The sequence below is a fragment of the Pinus tabuliformis genome, chromosome 4_2 (assembly GCF_031772625.1).
Source record: "Pinus tabuliformis cultivar Carrire ecotype Pingquan chromosome 4_2, CPIR1, whole genome shotgun sequence".
Classification (NCBI taxonomy): Eukaryota; Viridiplantae; Streptophyta; class Pinopsida; order Pinales; family Pinaceae; genus Pinus; species Pinus tabuliformis.
Genome location: NC_142304.1, coordinates 1,132,445,402 through 1,132,471,915, shown reverse-complemented (window position 1 = coordinate 1,132,471,915; position 26,514 = coordinate 1,132,445,402). Strand labels below are relative to the sequence as shown.

Genomic DNA, 26,514 nt, shown 5'->3' with positions numbered 1-26,514 from the left:
CAGTGCGTGCCGATTCTACAAAAGAGAAACATTCAATGACCCTTTTACAAAATTTTAGTCAATAAATGAAATGCAATAGCTGGTCAGTGAGATATTCACTATCTTAATTCTCACTGCTTACCTTCACAACAATGCGACTTGCAACCCAATACTTGGCATTTCTCCATGTAAGGTACCCAAATACGTACTAACCCCTATAACTCTTCACGGATTTCAGTGACACATTAAATGTTTTCCTTTCCCCGCTAGTAGAAAAGTGAAGCTCTGCAAGCTCAACTAACACTGAAACTCCAACAGGAGACTACACTTTTGCTTTATAAGTCACCGGTCCCTCTGCTACATTTGTCACAGTTCTTCTCACAGTTGCATTCCCTTTCAGGGCCGAGACAGTGATGGAGAGATAGTTGAGGTTATAGATATTAGTGAGTCGTGCTGGACAAGTGAATGCCCTTCTTGTTATGGCCTTGAGCTGGGTTGAATTATAATGCAAGTTGCAAAAAAAATTGTTGTAGTCTCTGATTGATAGATCATAGACTAGGCCAAGGTCTCCAGCCTTATTTGGATACACATGACCTACACCATACTCGAAAGGACCTGCTGTTTGCAGTGAGTCGTCTTTAATTGCCGTTTTGGTGTTGTCCAATTTTTGAGCTATCATTTAAAAATATTAAAACATATTAAAATGGAAAGAATGTTAGGAAATATATAAAATATAGTACAATAAAATATCTTTTATTTATTGGAAAATTTTATAAAACTTATCATGCTAAAAATTATAGTATTTAGATAAAGTATTATTTGTATTTGAGTATCCAAGTTTTAAGATTTTCAAAATTAGAGTGTGTATAAGGTTTTCTTAAAACATATTAAAATGGAAAGAAGGTTAGCAAATATATAGAATATAGCAAAGTAAAACATCTTTTATTTATTGGAAAATTTTATAAAACTTATCATGCTAAAAATTATAGTATTTAGATTAAGTATTATTGGCATTTGAGTATCCAAGTTTCAACATTTTTTAAATTATATTATGTATAAGGTTTTCTAAACATCCAGCGTGTAAATTGTCATTAAAAACAAGTTTTAGTTATTTTTAATAGATAAATAAAATGAAAACAATCAAAAGTATAATTTTAGTTGTTCTTGATTCTGGTTATCTATAGAAGTTTCTAAAACCATACACAGAGTTGTCTGAAAATATTAGCGATTGAAACTGTTAAAACACAACATGACATAGAAGTGTGACTTTGATGGATTGAAATACTATTCCTGTCCATGTGGGGCTTCCACTCTTGCTGATGATACTAGTGGATACAACTTTCCCTTTGGTAATTGGAATTGGGCTAGGCTTCGTCCCTGCCCTCGAACAAAAAGACACAGAGTAACATAATCAACTTTTCTAGCAAACTTCAAGGATCTGATTTATTGATTTCAATGCCCTGGATTGGGAAAACAATTAAATATTAAATTTTCGATTTTATAGACCGAAACAAAGAGAAAATGTCAATATGATTTATTGCCCTCTTGAAATTTTGTAGGAAAAGATACCTCTACAGCACACACAATTATCCTGATAATCAATAAACTGTTAAATCTTGCAATGCTTTCCAAAAAACATGCAACATAAGAATAATGAAATATGTATAATCCTCTCGGCCTATTTAGCGGTTCCATGTTCCAGGGATTAATGTCCACCATTAAGCCTTACGGTAATACTGGTAAATTGAATTTCATAATATGAATTCAGCGCTCTTCAATACTTAACTAGAGAAGAGGTTAGAGAGAGCCAATAAGCCGGTAGTAGTGTAACTGTTCTACGTTTTGAGGTATTTTTTGGTATATTTTTTGGGTCAAATTTATTGGAAAAATGATAGAGATTTGTTGAAGTGACATGATTGAGTTGTGAATTTTTTTTGAAAAAAATAAGTGTCAAGTTTTTTCCAGGACACTGAATGTTGGGTTTACCTCCAGGCTTTAGTAAATTTTAAAACCCTTATCATTATCTTGAATGAGTGATTAGTTTTATGTTCCAGAACATTGAATATTGGGGTTTATCAGTAAGCTTTAGTAAATTTCTAAACCCTTATCATTACTCTGAGTGAATGGTTAGTCCTATGTCCCAAGGTGGTCGTTATTGATGTGTTGGGATCACAGATCAATTGGGGTTTATCAACAGGATTTAGTAAATTTCTAAACCCTTATCATTACTCTGAGTGAATGGTTAGTCCCATGTCCCAAGGTGGTTGTTATTGATGTGTTGGGATCACAGATTTATGCTGTGAACTTTGGAAAATATGAGTGTTATAGGGTTTTTCAAAGGCGAGCCCGGAATGTTTTCAAGGCAGTTAGTCCCATGGTCCTGCAACAGTCCCACTCTGACATGACACGATGGAATCTCACTTTCAGCCAAGGCTATAATATCATGTTGGAGTTTGTCATTAAACCAAAAATTGCAAGTCATAGTAAATTTCCAGTCGTTTACTTTGAGTGGGCAGTTAATCTCATGTGGCAGTTAATCCACCACATCAATTCCTAAATATAATGCAGTTATTCCAACACTAAATCAATTTTGATAAAGAACAAAAATATATAATCTGAACCAAAAAAATACTTTAACCATATTAAAAAAATAAATAAGAAATTGTTAGAAGATGCCAATAAGCCGTACTTACTATATATGTTATGTTGTTTCCCAGATGAACACTCAAAGAGTATGCTCTGTCGATGCTGCTTGCTCCCACCGTTATGACCCAAGGTGCCACATTTGCAACCGTTGCCTGAAGTGGACTATAATTTGAGGCGGAACAGACGACAACCCTCCCTCTTTGAACTGCATGGAACGATCCAATTGAAATTGCATCTTGAAAATAATCCGGAAGAGGAGGCTCACCTCCCAGAGAAACTGAGAACACATCAACTCCGTCATGTATCCATGCATCAAATGCTGCAAGAATATCTGCATCATAGCAACCATGGTACACTAAATCTATAGGCCAGCAAATTTTATAACTTGCAACTCTAGCATGAGGGGCTCCTCCTTTTGCAACCCCTTCCGCATGTCCATATATACTTGCTTTTTTCACGAAATTTCCCCCTGCTGTAGACAGAGTATGAGTTCCATGTCCAAATTTGTCTCGCGCAGAGAGAAATTCCCCAGTTTCAGAGAGATTCAAAGGCTCAAGTTCAGCATCTCGCCCCTTGATGAAATACCTTCCTCCAATCAATTTCCTGTTGCAAACAGCAATTTGGAGGGTGAAACTTTGCTTCCATTGTGAAGGGCTTGCTCTCTAATCAACTTGTTATTGCAAAACACTCGAGAGTGAACCATGATTCCAAAAATTGAATACTAATTGTTCCACCTTTCGGGCGGGGATATCTTACAATGCAGTTGGCTTCTATTATACACCAACAAACAAAGAAACAAATACAGAGATTGAGAATTCTCCAACAAGCAAGTTCAAAGTGTTTTTCTTCCAAGCATTGTAATGCAAGAAATAATAACTGCAATAGGCTGCAAGCATTACAACAATATCAAATAAGAATGCAGGGCACTTTACAAGCAAAAACATGTATTATTCAGTTACAATCCAGAGAGGTAAATATTGAGTATCTCTGACAATTATCACTCAAAATTGTGTTTGCATCAGTAAACTTCCAAACCATTACCATCATCTTAAGTGGGAAATTAATCTTAATTTACTAAGGTGGATACCAGGGTGGCCGTTAATCCACGTGATCGATTCTCAATGAAGTGTGTGTGAGAATCACTCCAACACCTGGCCAAAGCTCTTATTCCATGTTGAGGTTTTGGGTTACACTAAAATCTCCAGACAATGTTAAACTTCTAAACCTTTACCATTATCTTAAGCGGGCAATTAATCTCATGTTCCCAAGTGAATCTTAGGATCATATGATCTATTCCCAATGAGGTGAGTATGAGAATTACTGCAACATTACTTACCTCAAAAACATGCTTAAACATCAAAGTACTGGATTACTTTAAATATAGTATTTACAAAGATCTACCCGTTACTATTCCAGGATTTCTGGCCTAAGTGCTTAAAACTGGCCATCAATAAACACTTACAAACCATACTACTCCAAAAGAATACAAAACTCAAACATACTTAAGGGAAACTGTAATGTTTTATAAAGAATTTGAATTACAAAACTCAAACATACTTCTGGGAAACTATAATCTTTTATAAAGAATTTGAAATTCTTACTATTCCAGGAATTCTGGCCTAAGTGCTTAAAAACTGGCCATCAATAAACACTTACAAACCATACTACTCCAAAAGAATACAAAACTCAAACATACTTCTGGGAAACTGTAATCTTTTATAAAGAATTTGAAATTCTTCATCTTCTCTGGCCTTGTGTTTAACCTAGAGAGGTCATCCTTATTTAAATGGTAAATGCCAAAATATTCTTGAAATTTGATGTACATGAGAAACTGTTTGACTTAATTAATGTCTATCATATTATTGGAGAATCTACAATTTAATTACATAAAAACAAACTTCATATCTTAGTCTCTAGATGGATATAGATAGAATCCTTTATCACCAGCAAGAAAAACTTTGAGCTAAATATCTTAATTGAATGTTATCCAATATGCAAATATCGTTTAACAAACTAAAGGCTAGTCCGACCCCTCATCAGCGCACCTGTTGCAGTGTTCTGGACCAAAGTTTGTTCCATTTTGGCAGAACCCCTTCCATCGAGAAGGAATAGGACCTATATCTGTGTCATCGAAACTTGCAGATTCTGGCCATACCCCTGAATGTAGAAGAAAAATAGTATCAGAATCAAATAACATATAAAATGAACTCACCTAAAGGAACACACAAAGAGCTATTTCGAAGGCTACTGAGGTGGCTTTCTACCTGTATCTGTTAAAATAAGATAATTACTCCTGCAAGAGGAGTGGGCTAAACATAGAGAGTCAGTTAACTGAGTGATTGAGTGGTTGAGTGTTTGAGTGTTGAGTCGAGTTAAGTGATAGACGAGTTGGAAATGGTTTAAATACCCTTCACCGGGTTCATTGTAATTATCAAGTTTTGTGTGATCAATAGAAGAGCAGCGACTTGTGTTTTTTGTGAATTCATGCTTTGTCTCCTCTGCCTTTCCAACAAATTGGTATCAGAGCAAGGTTTAAGACAGAGAGATTCTACAACCACACCATGCATGTGTGAGTAATAAGATAGTTAGAAGTTTCTCATCCGTTGTAGCCAAACTCGTTTGGTTTGTAAACAACATAGATAGAGTTTCTTGAAAAAGCAGCCACAGTTGCTGTGAACACCCGTCGCCTGGGAAATTGATTAGTCAATGAGCAAGCCATCGTTTAGCAGAAAAATTAGAGTTTACCACAACTCAATACACAATCAACGTATTTGAAAGTAGAAAGGCATAATCACGTAGGATTTAAAAGTCACGTGATCTTTTAAAGTGAAGTGGAGAAATTTTTGGAGAAATATGGCTTGCTCAAATTTCCAGCCCCAGTTCCCATTGTTTACCAGGAAAAATTATGATGTGTGGGCCATTAAAATGGGAACCACGTTGCAGGCACATGATGTTTGGGATTATGTCAAGTTTGGGTTTTCAAAACCTAAGAACGAAGAAGAAGAACAAGCTCTCAGTAATACAGAGAAGGAACAATGGAATAAAGACAAGAAGAAGAATGCACATGCGTTGCAGCGTATTCAATAGGGAGTGGGACAAGCAGTGTTCCAGAAGATTATGATCACGTATTCAGCAAAAGTAGCATGGGAGACTTTGACGACAAACTATAAAGGTATGGCCAAAGTCAATATTGTTAAGTTGCAAAATACTATGAGAGATTTTGAAAGTCTGCAGATGAAGGAGACAGAGGACATCGATTCTTTCATGAATCAGGTCATAACTGTCGTAAATCAGTGAAAGATTTATGGTGAACATATTAAAGATCAAAGAGTGGTTGAGAAGGTCCTCCGATCTTTGTCTAACAAATTTGATGTTGTAGTAACAGCCATAGAAGAAGCCAAGGATTTGGCATCATTGACAATTGATGAGTTGATGAGATCGCTTCTATCGCATGAGGCAAGGATAGACAGAAATAAGGATTCCACTTTAGAGACTGCTTTAAAAACTCAGGTTTCTATTTCAAGAGATAGAGGTCGAGACAGAAGTAGATCGAGAGGCAGAGGACGAAGTGGAAGATATGGTGGTAAGAAAGATGGCTGAGAAGAGCATGAACATGCAAGTGGAAGCAACTACAGAAGCTTCAACAATAATCAAGGGGTTGACAAATCGAAGGTGAGATGTTATTATTGCAATAAATTTGGTCACTATGCTTGTGATTGTAGGAAGAAGATAGCTGATCAAGGGAACCAAAGAGCTAATGTCACTATAGAGAGTTCTAACTCCATGTTCTTACCTTGCCATACCATGAATGAACCTTCTGCTAGTATGTGGTTGTTAGACAGTGGTTGCAATAACCACATGACAAGAAACAAGGATTTGGTTGCAAATTTCGATCAATCTGTGAACACAGAGGTAAAGTTGGGGACTGACAAGACTGTGGAAGTAGATGGCAAAGGAGTGGTCAACATTATGACCAAGCAGGGCGAGCCGAAGACAATCTCAGAGATATATTATGTTCCTAGTCTCAAACATAATTTGTTAAGTGTTGGTCAATTGACATAGAAAGGATACAAAGTTATCTTTCAAGGTCAAGAATGTGTTATATATGCCATGCCCCCAAGAAAGCCGTTGATAGCAAAGGTGTAGATGACGAGGAACATACTCTTTCCTCTAATTTTGAATGACAGTGGTCAGGTGAGTTCTTTTACAGTTGCATGTTCTGATGATTATTGTTTATGGCACTTTCTATTTGGACACTTGCACTTTTCTAGTTTAAGACTGTTGCAGTGGAAATAGATGGTCAGAGGATTACCTCCCATCAAAGAACCTGCTAGTACTTGTGAGTGTTGCATCTTGGGAAAACAACACCATGAAAATTTTCCAAAGGGAGTTGCATACAGAGCAAAGAAACCTCTTGAGCTAGTGCATACAGACCTGTGTGGACCTATGAGGGCACAATCGATTGGTGGAAGTTGTTACTTCCTCACTTTCATTGATGACTACAACAAAAATACTTGGGTTTACTTCTTGAAGCAGAAGTCTGAAAATTTTGCAAAGTTCAAAGAATTCAAAGCCTTAGCAAAGAACCAAAGTGATCGACAAATCAAGGTATTGAGGTCAGATCTTGTTGGAGAATATAACTCAAAGGCATTCCATGATTATTGCAAACAACATGGGATTAGAAGACAATTTACAACCAAGTACACACCGTAGCAGAATGGTGTAGCAGAGAGAAAGAACAGGACAATTATGAACATGGTAAGAAGCATGTTGAAAGGAAGAAACTTGTCTAATGAGTATTGGGCAGAAGCAGTTGCATGTGCTATTTATGTGATCAATAGATCTCCTACAAAGAGTGTGATGAAAAGAGTACCAGAAAAAGCATGGTCAGGTATGTATTGTAGCGTATCTCATCTCAAAGTATTTGGATGTGTAGCTTATGCACATGTGCCTAACGGGCGAAGAGTCAAATTGGATGATAAAAGTGAAAAATTCGTCTTCACTGGTTATAGTGAGAAATCAAAAGCTTCCAAATTGTATAACCCCGTCACAAATAAGACCATAATTAGCAGAGATGTTGTGTTCAAGGAACAAGAGTCGTGGAATGGAACTGTAGACAAAATAGTTGATGCACAAGTGCCACTGATGGAAGAAGATGATGTAGCATAAAAGGAGCAGCAAGAATCACAGGTGAAGACACCAAGCAGAGACACACCAACAAGGACTCCAAGATTTTCAGAGAAGCATGGATCCTCAAGCAGATCAATAGATCAAGATTCTCCCAACAATCAATCAGGTGATGAATCAAGCAATGGTAAGAGAAAGATGAGAAGTTTGAAAGATATTTATGATGATTTGGATGTTAGTTCAAATTTTTCATTGTTGTCATTCCAACCTTCTTCGTTTGAAGAAGCAATCAAAGATGAAAACTAGGTGCAAGCCATGGATGAAGCTATTGAAGCTATTGAAAAGAATGACACATGACATTTGGTTGATTTTCCAAAGGACATAAATCTAATTGGTGTGAAGTGGGTGTACAAGACAAAGTTGAATGAGAAAGTTGAAATTGATAGATTCAAAGCGAGACTTGTAGCAAAAGGATTCTCGTAGCAACGAGGAATATACTTTGGAAAAACATTTGCTCCGGTAGCCAGATTGGATACTATAAGAGTAGTTCTAGCCACAACAGCTCAGAACAAGTGGAAAGTATATCAGATAGATGTGAAATCATCCTTCTTCTAGAAGAAGAAATTTATGTGCAGCAACCTCTAGGATATGAAGTTGAAAGTAATGAAGAGAAAGTTTACAGGTTGAAGAAAGTGCTCTATGGACTAAAGCAAGCGCCTAGAGCTTGGTATAGCAGAATTGACAGCAACATGATCAAGAATGGATTTTGTGGAAGCAACATTGGGCATACCTTGTACACAAATGTAAATGAGCATGGACAAATTTTGATTGTTTTCTTATATGTTGATGACATGATTTTTACAGGTGATTTTGAGATAGATGAATTTAAAGCAGCCATGATGAAAGAATTTGAGATGACAGATCTTGGTCTCATGAAATATTTTCTTGGCATAGAAGTTTAGCAATTTGAAAAAAAGGAATTTTTATTTGTCAAAATAAATATTCCAAAGATTTGTTGAAAAGATTCAGGATGGAAAATTGCAAACCTGTCCCTACACCAGTTGCAACAGGTACAAAGTTAAGCAAGGATGATGAAGGATTAGATGTCAATCCAACTTTATTCAAAAGATTGGTTGGTAGCCTCATGTATCTCGCAGCTACAAGACCAGATATCATGCAAGGAGTGAGTTTGATTTCCAGATTTATGGAGACTCCAAAAGACACACATTGGAGTGTAGGAAAAATAATTATGAGATACATAACAGGAACTAGAGATTGTGGCATTATGTATGCAAGCATAGAAAAGAAGGATTTAATTGGATACACAGATAACGATTTTGCAGGCAGTTTGGATGATAGGAGGAGCACTTTTGGTTTTGTGTTTCACCTTGGTTCAGTTGTGATTTCATGGGAATCTAAGAAGTAGCCTATTGTGACACTTTCATCAACAGAAGCAGAATATGTAGCAGCATCATCAACAGCATGTTAAGCAGTGTGTTTAAGAAGAGTACTTGATGGACTCAAGTAGAAACAACAAGGATTGACAACAATATACTGTGACAACACCTCAGCGATTGCACTATCCAAGAATAGTGTGTTTCATCAGAAGAGCAAGCATATTGATACTAGATATCACTTTATTAGAGAACTTGTGAGCAATGGAGAAGTTCACTTGAAGCCTTGTAAATCTCGTGATCAACTCGCTGATATATTTACTAAGTCATTAGCACAAGATGTGTTTGAGTTTCATAGAAGAAACTTGGGTGTTGTAAGCTTAGCTGAGACATAAACCAGTAAGCGTGTTTGAGTTTTCATGAGTCATGTTTTAGTTTAGTAGTCGTAATTAAGGGGGGATGTTAGAATAAGATAATTACTCCTACATGAGGAGTTGGCTAAACATAGAGAGTCAATTAATTGAGTGATTGAGTGGTTGAGTGTTTGAGTGTCGAGTCGAGTTAAGTGATAGACGACTTTGAGTGTGTGATTGCATGTGGTTGCATGTCAAGATATTTTAGGCAAATAGCTAGTTGGAAAAGGTTTAAATACCCTTCACCGGGTTCATTGTAATCATCATGTTTTATTTGATCAATAGAAGAGAAACAACTCATGTTTTTTGTGAATTGATGCTTTTTCTCCTCCGCCTTTCCAACAGTCATGTGAGAAATAATAACACCCTATCCGAATTGCCCCTTTCTCCATAGCGATTTCAAAAAAGCTTGTACATTCTCAGATTTTCTAACTCCTACTTCTAAGCCAAGGAATCCCCATGAACGAGTTGTGTGTAGACTTCTTACTCGGTTAAGAAATACAGATATACCTGAGGGTGTTCTGAATAACAACACCCAATAGTAGTGACACCAAATTCAGTAAGAAAAACTATCGAAAATTCTATGTATCTACGAGCTTCACATTCATTCAATGTGAAAGAATGAAAATGAGCATTAAAGGTGAGTAATTCACTTGCGAGAGAAAGGGTATGTTCTTCTTCAAGAGTAGCAGCAAAACCATTCACGTTTCTGGTGTATGAGTAGTAGATGGCCTCCTTGCTGCAAATTTTTAATGAAAAAATATACAGGAAAGCTTAATGAAAGCCTAATCATTATGTTTAATAGAATAAGAATGATTGGATTTGGTTCTTGATGATGGATCTGAAACGTTGGACTGAATAAGTCGTTACAAAATTATTTTGGGCAAATCATCAACGACAATAATCATGTAATTTAAGGTTTTAAGTTGTATCCTGGTCACATATTCTTGTTTATGGACATGGAACTTAAAGAATGTTACCGATATATATATATATATATATATATATATATATATATATATATATAGATATAGATATAGATAGATATATATAGATATATATATATATATATATATATATATATATATATATATATATATATATATATATATATATATATATAATTTCAATTGTATTTATAATATATATGATGCAAACTCTTGTTCTTTATTTTTATATTTATCTGTGTTAAAATATTTAAATTAAAACTTCAACCTTATATATTATTGAGTAAAAAATTAAATTGTCAATATCTCTTTTTTTTCTTCAAATATAAATCATGGTGTTCACTGTGGAAGCAATACCATACCACGTGCATTCATATTGAGGATCTATATTGAGGGAAAAAATGGCATAAAACATTGGGGGATATATAAGGGGTAAAGGGTTTTTATAATGGCAGGTATAAAAAATGGAGGTCAAACTTAATGAAAAAACATAAAGAGGCTTAAAAAATGTTAACGAGAAAAAGGATACCTGCAATATCTAATGAAAGTAGGGTTTTTTTAATTGAGAGGATGTATTGGGTTTATATTGGTAGGGGGTTAAAATATGTGACTTTGGTAGGTATTTTCCAATACATAAATTATTGCTTAATATACCACGAACATGTGATATGTCAAAGTTCATTGAATAAAATAACCGTGACATAAATATAAATTATAAGTTTAAAAAAATTAAATTAATCAATGAGATTTTTCAAAAAGAATACTATTGAATTACAATTGCATTTCATCTCATAAAGTGGAAGGTATTTCAAAAATATTATAAAACTAAAAATAAATACCAAACAACAAAGGTACTAAGAGAGCCATGTAAAAATAGACGTTCCTTATATACACTATCAAATGTGCTCATGAGTTTAACTATTGGGAAGACAAGTCCCATATTATCTAAATGATCAAGAGAGTAAAGGTTTTTATTTTATAGTTGAAATTGTTAAATGAGGAGGATGTGTACCTTTACACTTGCATGTACTTTTCCCAGGATTATAAGAGAATAAAGATTTGTATTTTATAGTTGAAATTGTTAAAGGAGGAGGATTTCTATCTTTACATTTGCATGCACTTTTCTCATGATTATAAGAGAGAATAAAGGTTTGTATTTTATAGTTGAAATTGTTAAATGAGGAGGATGTCTACTTTTACATTTGCATGCACTTTTCTCATGATTATAGGAAATCAAGAAAGATAATATTTTAAATTATGGTACATATTGATAAATGTATTGATTTAAATAATTCATGGAAAATTATAGAACATTATGGTAAACGACTTTTTCGCGAAATCATTTGCCAAAATTTTAGTAAACAAAATAACTAAATGGACTAAATAAAATAATCTTATAGATCCTTCATCCACTTGTTTTTGGTATAAGCATTCAATCAATACCATTGGTATATCATCATGGTAAAACTAGGATGTCTCTTTATCTAATATTATCATATTTATGTATAGATGATTTAGAAGATTAAATCACCAAGGTTAGGAGAAGAGAGATACATATTTAAATAATGTGGTGTTAATCGCAAAACAAAAAAATAGTTTCCAAATAAATCTAGATGCCTTGAATCAATTTTATGTATAGATGATTTAGAAGATTAAATCATCAAGGGTGAGAGAAGAGAAATAATTATTTAAATAATGTGTTGTGAATGGCAAAACACAAAAATACATTCCAAAGAAATCTTACACTTAACCAGAATAAACAAAAAAAGGTAGTGGTAATAGGTACTTTTTAATACAATATCACCATTAAATTCAATAGTGACAAATTAGAGACATTTCTTTTTTGCTAAGTATTATTAGTTGGATCACTAGTGTGGACACATGTGTAATAGGGGGCATGAATGCCCTCTTTTTTTTAAAGAAAAAATTCAACCATCTAATTCAAAATTAAGAAGTTTCTCTTTAAATATTGGTACAAATAATAAGTTTCTGTGGTTGTTCTAGCAAATGGTGATGGTTGTTCTAGCAAATGGTGATTCTTTGTAGTTTCCATGCTTAGAGTTCACATCTTTCTAAAGAATCTTGGAACAAAGTTGAAAGATAAATAAAAACCCTTTAAACTATGATGACCAAAAATATGTTTACAAACATATGAGTAATGCAAGCAAACAAATAAGGTTTATTACTTTGACAAGAAGATATGGATTGAAAAAGAGAGAATTGAAGAAGCCTACTTACAAGATGAAGCACGATCCATTGGAGACACGGTACAAAAAATGGGTAAGCGAGGAATTATGTTAAGAGTTGAGAAAATGATACTTTATCAACACGAAATAAACCTAATGATTAACACGTCTTCTTAAGTCACAATTGTTGGTATTGATTAGTGATAGTAGTGGGTTGCCAATGTGAAATCATTATTACAAAAGTGGTAGAAGTGGTGGCAGTAGGTAGGAGACTATAGGGATGATGGTAGGAGGTGATGAAGAGGTGGTACTGGAGAGGTAGTGGTAGTGAAGTAGGGAAATAAAGGCTAATATTGTATGGAACTATAAGAACTAGATTAAAATGGGAAGTGGTTATTAGATCGAGTGTGATCCTCCACCTCTCTATCTATTTTCTGAATAAATATTTCTATTGACATAATTACTTATACGAAACAATATTTTATCCAAAAGTAAATCTCTATATACAAAAAAAAACATTTGCTTTATCGAATTAAAACTAAATCCTAATTATATGATTGAAACAAGAATGATGATGATGATGATGACGATGATGGTTAACGTCCATTGAGACCAAACTTTGGTCTATCGGACCTAAGAAACAAATTATTTAGTTTGATTTAAGATTTTATTCCTATGCTCAAAAAGCTTGGAGAGAAGCCTCCCGAGCTCACTATAATTTTGACATCGTAAGAGGCTAGGAAGGTCAATATTGCCACAAAGATTATGAAACTGAGATCTAAAGTGGTTGTACGCGGGGCACTCTAAGAGGAAGTGATTTTCATCCTCGATGTTCATATTCTCACAGAGATGGAAGATCCTTTCCATCCATGGTGTTTTAGGAACTTCCCAACGACCTGTTTCACTGTGTAGCTCAAGGGACTTCGTTCTAATCTTGGCTATATTAATTTTCTTCTTCGAGCTAGCTAAAACAGAGAGATACTTTTGATCTTCTAGGGTGGGGTTGATGACCTCCTTATAACATCTTAATTTTCTTTTTGCAGCTAAATCTTTCTCACACCACATATTTTCTTTGAACATAGAAGTAACAATATTTGTAATGTTATTAATGTTTTGCAATGCAACATTCTCGTCAATCTCCTAATGGTTTAATCAGACCCTCGTGTCTTTATACCAACCTCGTTTGAGCCTTAGGTGGTTTTGGATGGAATTTAAAGCTAGCTTAGGAAGTCTATGGTATCCCATGTTATTGAGTTTGTGCTTGTACAACAGAAGCCTAGTCATAGCTAGGCTCTCGATAGGGGAAAGACCCACTTCTATAAGGAGAATAGGATAGGGTGTATTTCTTTTAGTTTTGAGGTTATACGTTATAAAACGCTTATGGATTTACTCAATATTTCTCCATGATTCTCTAGAGATGCTCAATCTTTCTCCATGATTCTCTAGATGGGCACCTTGCGAGAAGAACAATATTGTCAGCATAGAGAAGAAGGAGGATAACTATCCCAACTAAGATCATGCCAACACAGCCTGCTTCCTTTAAACAATTTTCTAGCTTGTCCATACAATTAATCATAAATCTTTCTCTTTGCCTCTGAATAAAACGAAAGTAAAAAGTCCATGCAATTAATAAAAAAATCTTTCTCTTTATCCATATTCTCTTACCAAATTTAATAAAATAAATTAAAAAAATTCCAAATACTCTGTTAATTATAAAAGAAATAACAAATAATTAATATTAAATTAAATATTCATATTTCATTTTTACATTTTATAAATTTTTAAATTTTCACTTACCAATAACAAAAAGGGGAAACATATAATTATCTATGAAACTCAAAGTGGGCATGTTTGTTGATGTTAAATATTTGGAGGATTTAATAAGAATTTATAATGTCTTTGGAAAGGTTATAATAAGAGTTTATAATATATTTTATAATAGAGTTTCTCTGTTACACATTTTGGTAAATAGTGTGACTAACAAATATTTTTAAGCAAATATTTGTTAAAGGTAATGATTTTTTATCGCATTCTTTTCCAAAAGTGTTATATAAGTTTAAAGGTTATATTTAAATAAATTTGAAAATATTAATAAAAATAATATATATAATTTTTATAATACAAATAATAATGCCATTTTATAAGAAGTGTTATAAGTTTAAATGTTATATTTAAATAATTTTGAAAATATTAATAAAAATTATATATATAGTTTTTATAATATAAATAATAATAAAATTTTATAAAAAATTATGTACGATTTTATAAGAAATGTGTATAGTTTATTAAGTAAATATACATATAAGTATTTTTATATATTTTTTCATTTTATTAAAATAAAAAAACAGAGTAAAACACAATTTAGACCAAAAGGACACTGGAACTCTCCAAGCCTTTTACAATGTCCCCACTAAAATTAACACTCAAACGTGCACATCGTGCGAGGTAGTTTTGAAAATATTAATAACTAGCAATTGCCCCAAAAGGTGCAAAGAAAGGCCAATAAGATTATTAAATTGTGATCATTTCAAAGACATGTACAGTCCTAGATGAATATAGGATTAGGCATTGGGTTAGTTTGAATATAGGATTAGTTTCATAAGCTAATTGTTGCCTGCTATAAGGAATAGTCCCGAAAGAAGTACATCTTTCAAAATAATAAATATACAGCCAACCAAATTGAAAGAACTACTCTGAGATCAGACAAAATACTTTAATCATTGAGAAGATCAAGATCAAACCAGTTCCAAATTTTTAAGTGCATGAGTAAATGTTATAACTCACTGCTTGGGCATTTTAAAACAACAAATTGTATCATTGAATTTTTTCTGCAAACTGCTATTATTGAAATTATATAACTGATTACTGGCTTATCAGATGAAAAATTTTACATAAAGAAGCCATCCTACAAAATAGTGCTGAGGAAGAAATCATTCACAAAAGTTGCACCTCCCATTATATCTATTTATTTAAATCCATGTCACTATCGAATAACTTTAATCTAAAAAGTTAGCCTGGACAGGATTCCAATCAATAAAACAAAAGACACTCACCTTCCGGAGAATTCAACAAGAATGGGACCTTGGCACCACAAATCCATTTAAATTTTAAACCTTCAATCTAACTTTGTTCATCAATGTAGAGTAATCCTGGGCTGCTTTAAAATTGGAAATTAGCTCCAAATAGCAATTATATCAAATGGAAAAAGTGGGAAAAAAATGTTCCGAAATGAAAGTTGGAGGGAAGAGAAAAAATCAACAAAAAGGACTATCCAATATCTACCAAATATGTTTCACTTGTAAAGTAGAACTTTTACAACATCTGGTATCTGATTTCTTTAGGGACCAATGACCTGGCATCAATATATATGATGCTAATTGAACGTATTTTGTCAAACCTCAATCCTTGAGTCCAAAGACTCAAATAACTTTGGACGTGTTCTATATTTGCACTGCATCATAGACAAATTTGAACTTTGACCATTAGAGGTTGCTCGTAGGCTGATTCTCAAGTCATTGAGGACAACAATACTCCTCCAAAATAAACGCCCCTTCAAACATGTATTTAGCATACCCAGCATGACATTTAGATATAAAAATAGAAAAAATGAAAATCTAAACCAGGTATGGTGTGGGAAAACTTACATCAGTGTATTCTTGATTAGTTAACCACCATAAACGCTTGTTCGTAGTGTCATAAACTCTCCTACACACAAATGACGATATGCCTGAAGGAAGTTCAACGCCTTTCCTGAGAAATCCAACTTTACATGGATGAAGCAATGAGGCAGCTGATATCTCATCTTTGTGAAATGAAATCACCAGCTGTATAAACACACGATGAAATCATGTAAGACAGACATTAAAGCTTCAAAATATCTCATCTGTTTGCAACTCTATTGAATATGGAATAGCAAAATAGCAGATGCGTAATAGATCATAATAAGCATACCAAATGAATATGAGTTCACAACGTGTGTTGATTAATTGCTTTTACCATATACAATTGTCATAAGGTCCATGTGGATGATGGTAACCGCATTAGCCCATCCATATTCTCTTCCACAGCAAGATCAATATTTTTAGATAAAGGTATCTTGAAAATAAAAACTGGTTGATACGCTAAGAATGCCAACTGCCCATCTACGTTACAGGCTTAAGCAGTTGACGAAAATTTTCCGCCTATCATAGGAGAAATAACATTAAAGCCATGAAACTTAACACTGGCTAATATACAGCTTACAGTAATAAAAATGTGAAGACCAAAATACCAAATTTCTATAAAGTAGGAAAGCCTTTATGCATATCACTACAACAATAAGACTCAAAATAACGACATAACATGAGCTCCCTATACAAAATTAGGGAAGGTAACTCTACACTAAAATACACAGCCTATGATAGCAAGTCGTGAAGTTAAAACTGTTTGCAGTTATTTGAAAACTTCTCAAAATCAAACAAGAAAGGCTAAATTTTTCCATCTTGTAAATCTCAACCACAAGCTAGCCCCAGAATACCACTCGTATAGATATTTAAAACGACAAATATTCAATTATCTGTGGTGCAACTGTTTTTAATCGAAAAAAAGGGCTTGACTGCTTGAATGAAACCAGCAACAGCTCTATATCTTGTAGCAATGATATCGGGGATATCAAGCCTGGAGACTTAGACAATTCCAACAACCAAAAACTTCAGAAAATCATAACCGAGGGGAACACACTCGCAAACTCATGAAGTTTTAAATAAACCTAAGATTTCTACGGTACAAGTCATCACAATGTATAATTGCAGATTTTCACAAAAGAAAGAAGTACTACATATAAGACATTTACAGTTTTATCAAAAGACTTGCATCCAAACGGGAAAGAGAACGCGGAAGCTTTCAAAACCTAATCGAGTCGCTAATTTCTTCACCAACCTCAAAACTGTGTCGTTCAGGCAATATTTTTTGGGGTTTCTCTCTAAGGAACAAGTGCTAAAGCTTTGAAATATGATAGAACGGTGGATTTCTATGAGCATGCAAAGCAAAAGACCTATGATAACAGAAACATCATATATTCAACAAGAGCCTTACCTGCGAGGGTTGGCATGTAGTGGGTGATAATGTTGAAAAACTTCCAGGAAGACCTTACGCTTTTGTTGAATGAACCTAAGATCCAAGTGAAATTGGGAAAGATTTATCCAAGACAGATAAACAAAATTCCTTGTGAAAACCTCAGAGAGAGGATTTGTAACACTGAAGGAGGGTTTGCAACGGCTTCCAAGTCCGAGGAGGAAAAATACCTGTGGTGTGCTAGAGTAGGTTTCACCTCGAGCACCAGAAGAGTGAGGTTTGAGAGCACCAACGACCAAGGGAGATTTTCAAATCAATTCACGTAGTTAAAGTACGAGACTGGTTAGATCATAAAGTTAGAGCATAAGATTACCTTAGAGAAAAACTTAATACTGGAAGAATTGCCAACTGTACCGTGACTTGGGACAGGCAACATGTGTCGCTGTCGCTGTTGCTCTTCACTCTACCACCCATGCATAACCTAGCATCTTTACCAATTTTCTCCTTTTTAGGAACAACTATTATTATTTTTTCTCATTAACCTTCTAAAATTTTTGTTTCGTTTCCCGGCTTTATAGCCTCCATTCTTTGCTAAACCAGCTAGATCATACCAATTCTCGTGAAATTTCACAAAGCGATTAAGAAAAGATGGAGAGAACAAAATTTCCTCGGGAATCTCAAAACGAGCCGCGTAAATTCAAGATTTGTAAGGTTTCCAAACGAGAAAGAGAATGCGGAAGCTTTCAAAACCTAATCGAGTCGCTAATTTCTTCACCGACCTCAAAACTATGCCATTGAGGCAAGATGTTCTGGGGTTTCTCTCTCAAAAACAAGTGCTAAAGCTTTGAAATATGATCGAACGGTGGATTTCTATGAGCATGCAAAACAAAAGACCTATGATAACAGAAACATCATATATTCAACAAGAGCCTTACCTGCGAGGGTTGGTGTGTAGTGGGTGATAATGTTGAAAAAATTTCTAGGAAGACCTTATGCTTTTGTTGAATGAACCTAAGATCCAAGTGAAATTGGGAAAGATTTATCCAAGACAGATAAAAAAAATTCCTAGTGAAAACCTTAGAGAGAGGATTTGTAACACTGATTTGTCCAAGACAGATAAACAAAATTCCTGGTGAAAACCTCAGAGAGAGGATTTGTAACATTGAAGGAGGGTTTGCAACAGCTTCTAAGTCCGAGAAGGAAAAGGATACAAGGAAAGGGATACCTGTGGTGTGCTAGTGTAGGTTTCACCTTGAGCACCAGAAGAACGATGTTGCAGAGCGCCAACGGCCAAGGGAGAAATGAGAGGCATGTTTTGGAGTTGGGATCTGCTTGAAATGGAAGGGACGACCAGAGATGCAATGAATCTAGACCTCATTCCGTGCAGATACTTTGCCAGATGTCGAGTAAGCAACCATGCCAAATGTCAATAGGAGAATGAAAGGTTGAGGAGAAACAGAAATTGCACGACAGATGTGAACAATTTGCCCGCTGAATGTGCACGCTAGCTGTCAAGCTTAGAAACAAAAGGACGACGAAAGGCTCACTCAAAGGAAGGCCTATCAGCCTAAAAATTATATATATAATTTTTATAATATAAATATTAATATAATTTAATAAAAAAATATGCGTGATTTTGCAAAACGTGTATATTTTATTAAGTAAATATACAGATGAACATATTTATATTTTTTTTTCATTTTATTAATATAATAAAACACACTAAAATATAATTTAGATCAAAATTACAATGGAACCCTCCAACTCTTTTATAATTTCTTTATTAAAATTAAAACTCAAACGTGCACAAGTCGCGCTAGGCAGTCACTGGTGGCCGAGATGAAAGCTTTAGAGTCAAATGCATGTTCTGAATCTCAGTCAGAACCCTACAAGGGGAACAACAAGGGGAAACAAATTATCGATGTAGAGCTCGGTGCCACCGTTGCCACCACCAAGGTTAAGATCCAGAGGAGGGGGAGCGTGTCTTCCACTCACATATGTGGGTGAAGGGTTCTTCATTGTAGTTCATTGCAAATAGTGGGAGTTGAAAGAACCTCATTTTAGTTGAGGTCATGAAGCAATTGCATATAAAGTTGTTTTGAAGATAGATTTGTTGGAGAAAATTGTTGTGATGCAAGGCAAGACTCCATAATAGCAAAGGAAAGACTCCATGACACATAAGACAAGACTCCATAACAATAAATGAAAGGATGTTGAGACAATGATAGGAAGATGTTGGGATGCAAGTCCAAAGAAAAGGAAAAAATGTTGTAGAGATTATTGTGATGCATTCATGGAAAATTTTGTTATTGATCATGAGGAATGAATGCTCAATTATATAGTCATATGTTATTGCTATAATGTTACAGGATGTTGGCATTATGTTGATGAATTTGATTATTACATGTGGATGAAAATAATATTGGGTGGAGCATATATTTTTGTATTCTACTATTCAAAATATGAAGAGTTTGGAAAGGAATGAGTGGAAGGAAAAGAGTCAAGCCTATTCACTTCATATTATTATGTGGGATACAAACAACCAACAAACAATCTTTATAAAAGATGTGATTCTCAAAGGCATGAGTGGTTAAACAGTTGGAGAATGTGTGAGAGATGATTGACGTGTTGTGCATTAGTTACCTGGCACATATGAAGCTTATGTGAAGCAGATTTGAAGGGAAGATGAGGCATAAATGAAGATGGATATATGAATAATTTATGACCTTGTAAACCAACACATTTTTGTTTCTTGTTTGCATTAGGGGATTGTAGTCTCCTTTCAAATAGTGGCTTGAGAAATATCTAGTGGGAGCCCGTTCAGGTAGGAATCTCATGTGGCTTGTAGCCTACAAGAAACACATGGGATTTAGATTTTCCTTGCATGTTGCATCTTGCATAAAATTGAGGTAGCAGCCTCCGGTAGATTGGAGCCTACAGAAAATCAGATGTAATAAGGGAGTATGAGCTTGCCTTTGCATAAAAAAAATAACAAAATAGTGGTTTTATCCCTTTATGGGTTTCCACTTATATCTCGTGTGAATATGTGTTGTTATTATTGTTGAACTCAGATGGAATGTAAATATCGAATGTGAAAGATAAGCATTAGATTGCATATATTATTGACATGATATACATTTATAGTACATTGTGTGAACCTTGGATTCATATTCCAAATGGTCTCTTGGACTCCAGTGGATGTTCACAATTCCACAACAACCCATAGAGGATTAGGTGTCCAACATTGCCCCCCTTAATCTGAAGGGGTATGTATGAGTCCAAGAAGAGAGTTGTAATAGAAAATGTGCAAAAATATGGATGACAACACTAGGCTGAATGTGCTCTCTGAAATGTTGGTCTGAGGAGGGTGGTTTAAGGATGACCACCAAGACTGGAACACTTAGTGCAGTTCCCAGAACTCTTCCAAGTCTAGCAAGATGCTGAAATATTCTGCAAGAGGAAGTGTCCCAAATTCTTTGGAGAGGGAGACCTTCAACCTGAAAAAGGGAGGTCTACAACCTACAATGGTTTAAGGATGACCACCAACTTTGGAATGCTTAATGTGATTCCCGGAACTCTTCTAAAACTGCCAAGAAGCTGAAGTCTTCTGCTAGATGAAGTTAGGGAAAATTTTAGGGGCTAATATTCACAGGTGGGCTAATTTTCCATGCCTTTTTCAAATTTTTTTCACCAATTTCCATTTTTTTTAAAATAATTTGCCCAAATTTTATAGTACACCATTATTTTGCCTTAAAAATCGCCAAAATATTATATCGAATAATATAAAATCATTGGAAATCTAAATATTTCTACAAAAATATCATCAAAAATTTTATTAGGGACTAGTAAGATTCGCCAAGGTTTCTAAACTTTAAGATAAAATTCCATCCTTAAAATTTTCCCTGGAGGAAGTGTCCCCAATTCTTTGAAGGAAGTCTTAACCCCGCATAGATGTTTTAACGCTGACCACCAACTAAAGGCATGCTCAGTGGAATATCTATCTTTGGCTACAACTCTTAATCCAGTATGGCAGGTTATGGCTCAAGCTCATTTGATGTGGCTTTGAAACTTGTAGATGACCATCACTTCCCCCCTTGTCAGATACAAGGTTAGAAGATGAAGAGATCTCGACTGCAAGAATTTTCAATATTCGATAACAAATCATGTTGTATGAGCAAAATATCTTTTTGGTTGTTGAAGCCGATTGCCAAGAAGAGATCCATCCAAGATGAATCTTTATTCTTGTAGGAGGCTTGTTTTTGAAGCATCTGTGTGAATAATGAGTACGCTGACCATAATGCTTACATAGATGAATATCAAAACAATGATCTTTCATATGGCTAATTCGGTCACAATGTTGGCATTTAACATCTTGTTGTTGTTGTTGTGGAACAAGAGCAGAAACTGAAATATCTAAAAGTGCACTGTCATTAAGGAATCTAGCACTCTGAAATTGAATGGGCTTTGAGTAATATGGAATGTGAAAGAACACATTATTTTCATATCCAAGACCAGTTTTGTGTTTGTTATGTACAAGTTCTTCCCAAGGTCTCATGATTGGCTTGGGAAGGAATCTGGCACTCTGAAATTGAATGGGCTTTGAGTAATATGGAATGTGAAAGAACACATTATTTTCATATCCAAGACCAGTTTTGTGTTTGTTATGTACAAGTTCTTCCCAAGGTCTCATGATTGGCTTGGAATGTGCATGTTGAATTTCTACTTCTGCATGCAATTTTGCTGCTTCATTGGGTACTTGATCTGAATCAACTTGCTAGTTATGGGAGTCTGTTTCAATGTTATGAACAGAAACAGGTTCAGAATGATGACTCTTCTGTTTTAATTCATTTTGCTGAAGTTGAGATTCGAACTGCGAAAATTCTAACTTTTCTTATGCATTATGCAAACAACTCTGAATGTCAAAGAGAATGTCTTTGTTGATGTTTTCCATCTCATAAATAGTGGAATGCATTAAAGTATTCAACAACTATATTTCATCATCAATCCTAGCCATTTTCTCCAATCTTATAATTAATACCTTAAGCTAGAAATTGCACAGAATTTGTTAGACTATAATTGCAAATTACAACCCTTTAATTGCTGCTACACAAATTCGATGCATGTGCTGTAATTTAAAAAATGGAGAGACGTTCCAATGCATATAATAATTTCAATGCAAGATTAACATGCTCAACTAAATTCCATGGGCATTTAATATCAATGCATACCTATCACAACTCACAAAGTTGCACTAACTATATTCCACATCACATATAATTTCATTGCATCGAATGTGTATGCACAATATTCAATAGATGCACAGATATTATGATTAGTGATTCCAATGCGCAACCTCCAAAAAATAACGCACAACCAAATTATTTTAACGCATTTTACATGGAAATCAATTAACACATCATCAAAAATTAAGTAGGATTTGAACGCACAATGAAGGATTTCCCAACCGGATTTCTGCCCACCAGTGTGTTTGTGTTACTCATCAACGCCAATTTTCTCTTGACCGTTTCCTGTTCAGCTCTTAATGCATCAACGACCTCAACAAATGGAACAATGTTGTTTTAATGCTCTTTTGAACTCAGCAAACTCCACTATTGGTTGTCATGGAACTAAACGCCTTCCGTACAAATCCCTCCCATATGTTAATAGCGATGAATAATTAAATTTAAATAACAACTCTTCCGCTTCGGAATAGATCCATGATTAGAGGCCACAATTATATTCGCATTATATGTTGAACGTATGCCATATAGGAGGCACTTACTCTGATATGATTTTATGGGTGATCTGAGACCAAACTAACACAATCATTAAAATCCCATTTGGGAAGTTAGAGGTTGCAAATTATTTACAGTTTTAACTCTATCTGTTTCCAATATTATTCTTTCTTTGCTCACAATATGGCCCAAAATATTTCCTTTTGATACTGCAAACAAATGGTTCTTTCGATTAAGAGATATGCCATATAATCTACGATGTTGGAAAAATTGTCTCAAATGCATGATATGTCGTTTTCTTAATTTTGAATGGATTGTAAGATCATCATGGTAATCTTCCATGAACTTACCAATCATCTCTTTAAATGCATAACCCATATGTCCTTCTAATGTAGCTCTAGCATTTTTTAATCCAAAGGGAATCCTAGCATATGAAAATGTCCCTCATGGTGTTACAAAAGTAGTCTTGTATTGATCATATTTGGCAATTAACACCTGATTCTATCCGGTGGACCCATTATGTATTGAAATTAAAGCAAAACCAACAACTTGTTCAATGAGGAGAAATTATGTATTTAGTAGTGGATAATTATCTTTCACGGACACTTTATTAAGATCTAAAAACTAAACACAAATCTAAATACATCGTTCTTATTTTTTACTATTAGAGCATTGGAAATCAACTTAAAATATTTGTTGGAAGTATAATACATGTCTTTTTCATCTTCTCAACTCTGATTTTGACTAGTGGCTTCAAATTTGGATCTATGGATCTAGTGTTCTTCCGGAAAGCTTTTCCACCTTCTTTGAGTGGTATCATTTGCTGGAAACCAGATATATCATATTCTTTCAAGTCATAATAAGCCCATGCAAAGACATCTTGAAACTCATTGAATAAATCAAGGTATTATTGAATTTATTTTTGGGCATAGTTGGTTTACAAATTTAGATATTTTGGATTTTCTTATATACCAATATTAATCTTTTGAGTTTCTTGAAATTTTATTAAATAATATTCTTTTTTAAGATTCTCATTGTGTGATTAATAATTTCTTGTAAAGAGAGACTCAAAATTGATATATCTTTTTGGGAGTGAGGGGATTTTTACATCTTTGATGAGGATTGTGTTTTTATGGTCCACATCATCTTGGGGATAATTAGAATCTTGATATTTTGATAGCATTTTTTTTGCATGATACATGAATTCTTTGGCATGCTCATCATTTTCAGAGAATTTCCACTAATCCACAATACCAGGTATTGATGGGTAGTAGATGTTCTCTACATGAAAATAAATTTGAGATATGTGATCATCTAGATTGAAAAGGGATCATTCCACTACCAAGGAGTCATCCATTTGATTTTTTTCTAGTGGAACAAATATTATGTCAAAAGGATTGAAATTTTTGAAGAATATCCCAAACCCTTGTAGCATAACATTCCAATCGTTGCTTGTTTATATTATACTTTTTCTTGATTTGATTTATGATCAATTCAAAATATCCTCTCATAACTAAATCTTTAATATGAATTTGAATGGTTGGTATTAACCCTTCAGTTAGTGCCTCATATTCTGCCTATTATTTGTGCAAGGAAACTCTAGTCTAAAAGCATAAGATAAATATGAGAGTTTGGACCATGAAATACTCTCCTCACTCAAATTCCATAACTTAAACAAGAGGCATTGAATGACATTTTCCAAAATCCTAGAAAAATATCACTTTGACAATATTTATTTAGTGTTATATTGAGGATAGCATAATTTTCTATCCCTAAATATTGACAATTCTGAACAACATTTGATTCCTTTTTCTTAAATAAAATGGGTTTCCTTTGTTCTCTTGGGATTCTAGTAAGGGTTCTTTGTTTGACTCATATAGTTTCCATAATTCATGATATATCCTCTAATCCTAGAAAGCCAATCATGACCAAGAACAACTCCATAGGAAGCTTGGAGATCGACAAAAACTATAGTGAATACTATGGTTATATGTCTTTCCAATCTTATCCATGCACAAAAGTCTTTAATTTCAGCATAGGAAAGGACTTTTCTTGAATCTATAGCACAAATATTTTCTCTAACTTCATAATATTTAGTTCATTCTAACCCCAAGGATCCCATTATTGAAAGTGGCATGATATTATTTGTGGCTTTGTTGCCTACCATGCAATTATGCACAATACAATCGTGATTTTGAATAGGAAGGAGAAACCTTTCCTCTTACTCTTTGTCAAAATTAGTTGGTTATTTCTTGACTACCATCCAAAGCTACTTATATTCTTAAATTTGATGGACCCATGTTCTACAAGATTTTAATAGGTTCTCCCTTTTTGAGGCAGTCATGAAGAGACATAGTGATTTGCAGCTTCCTAAATTCATCCAATATTATAAGGTATTTCTGTTTTGGTGTTATCTTGTTCCTTTATCAAATATGGAGTGCCTTGTTGTGATGTTGATTGAGGAGAATTATTAATATTTTTTCCTTTATCAACCTAATTATCTTGTTTGAATTTTCTTATTTGAGATTTTTTTCTAAACCAAAATTTCTTGGTATTCTTTAGAATTTTCTAGTTCAACAAAGTCACCTGCAGTAAGAAACTACATATTTTCTTCATATTGCATTGATTATAAGATATGAGGTTCTTAAATTATTTCAACCATTAATGGATATAAATATCATTAAGTTTCTTCAAACACATCGTATTCTCCTAATACAATTGCATTTGGATATATCCTCTAATCCTAGAACAACAATCATGACCAAGAACAACTCCACAGGCAGCTAGGAGATTGACAAAAACTATAGTGAATATTGTGGTTATATGTGTTGGCAATCCTATCCATGCACAAAAGTCTTTAATTTCACCATAGGAAAGGATTTTTCTTGAATCAATAGCATAAATATTTTCTCTAACTTCACAATATTTAGTGCATTCTAACCCCAAGGACCCTATTTTTGAAAGGCATGATATTATTTGTAGCTCTGTTGCCTACCATGCAATTATGCACAATAGAGTTGTGATTTTCAATAGGA

The 26,514-nt window shown here is 34.2% G+C and overlaps 1 pseudogene; it reads right to left on the bottom strand.

Annotated features, from left to right (window-relative positions):
• Positions 1-1,263: 1,263 nt before the first annotated feature.
• LOC149173661 (subtilisin-like protease SBT5.3) lies at positions 1,264-18,218 on the bottom strand (annotated as a pseudogene).
• Between the last annotated feature and the right edge of the window lie 8,296 nt (positions 18,219-26,514).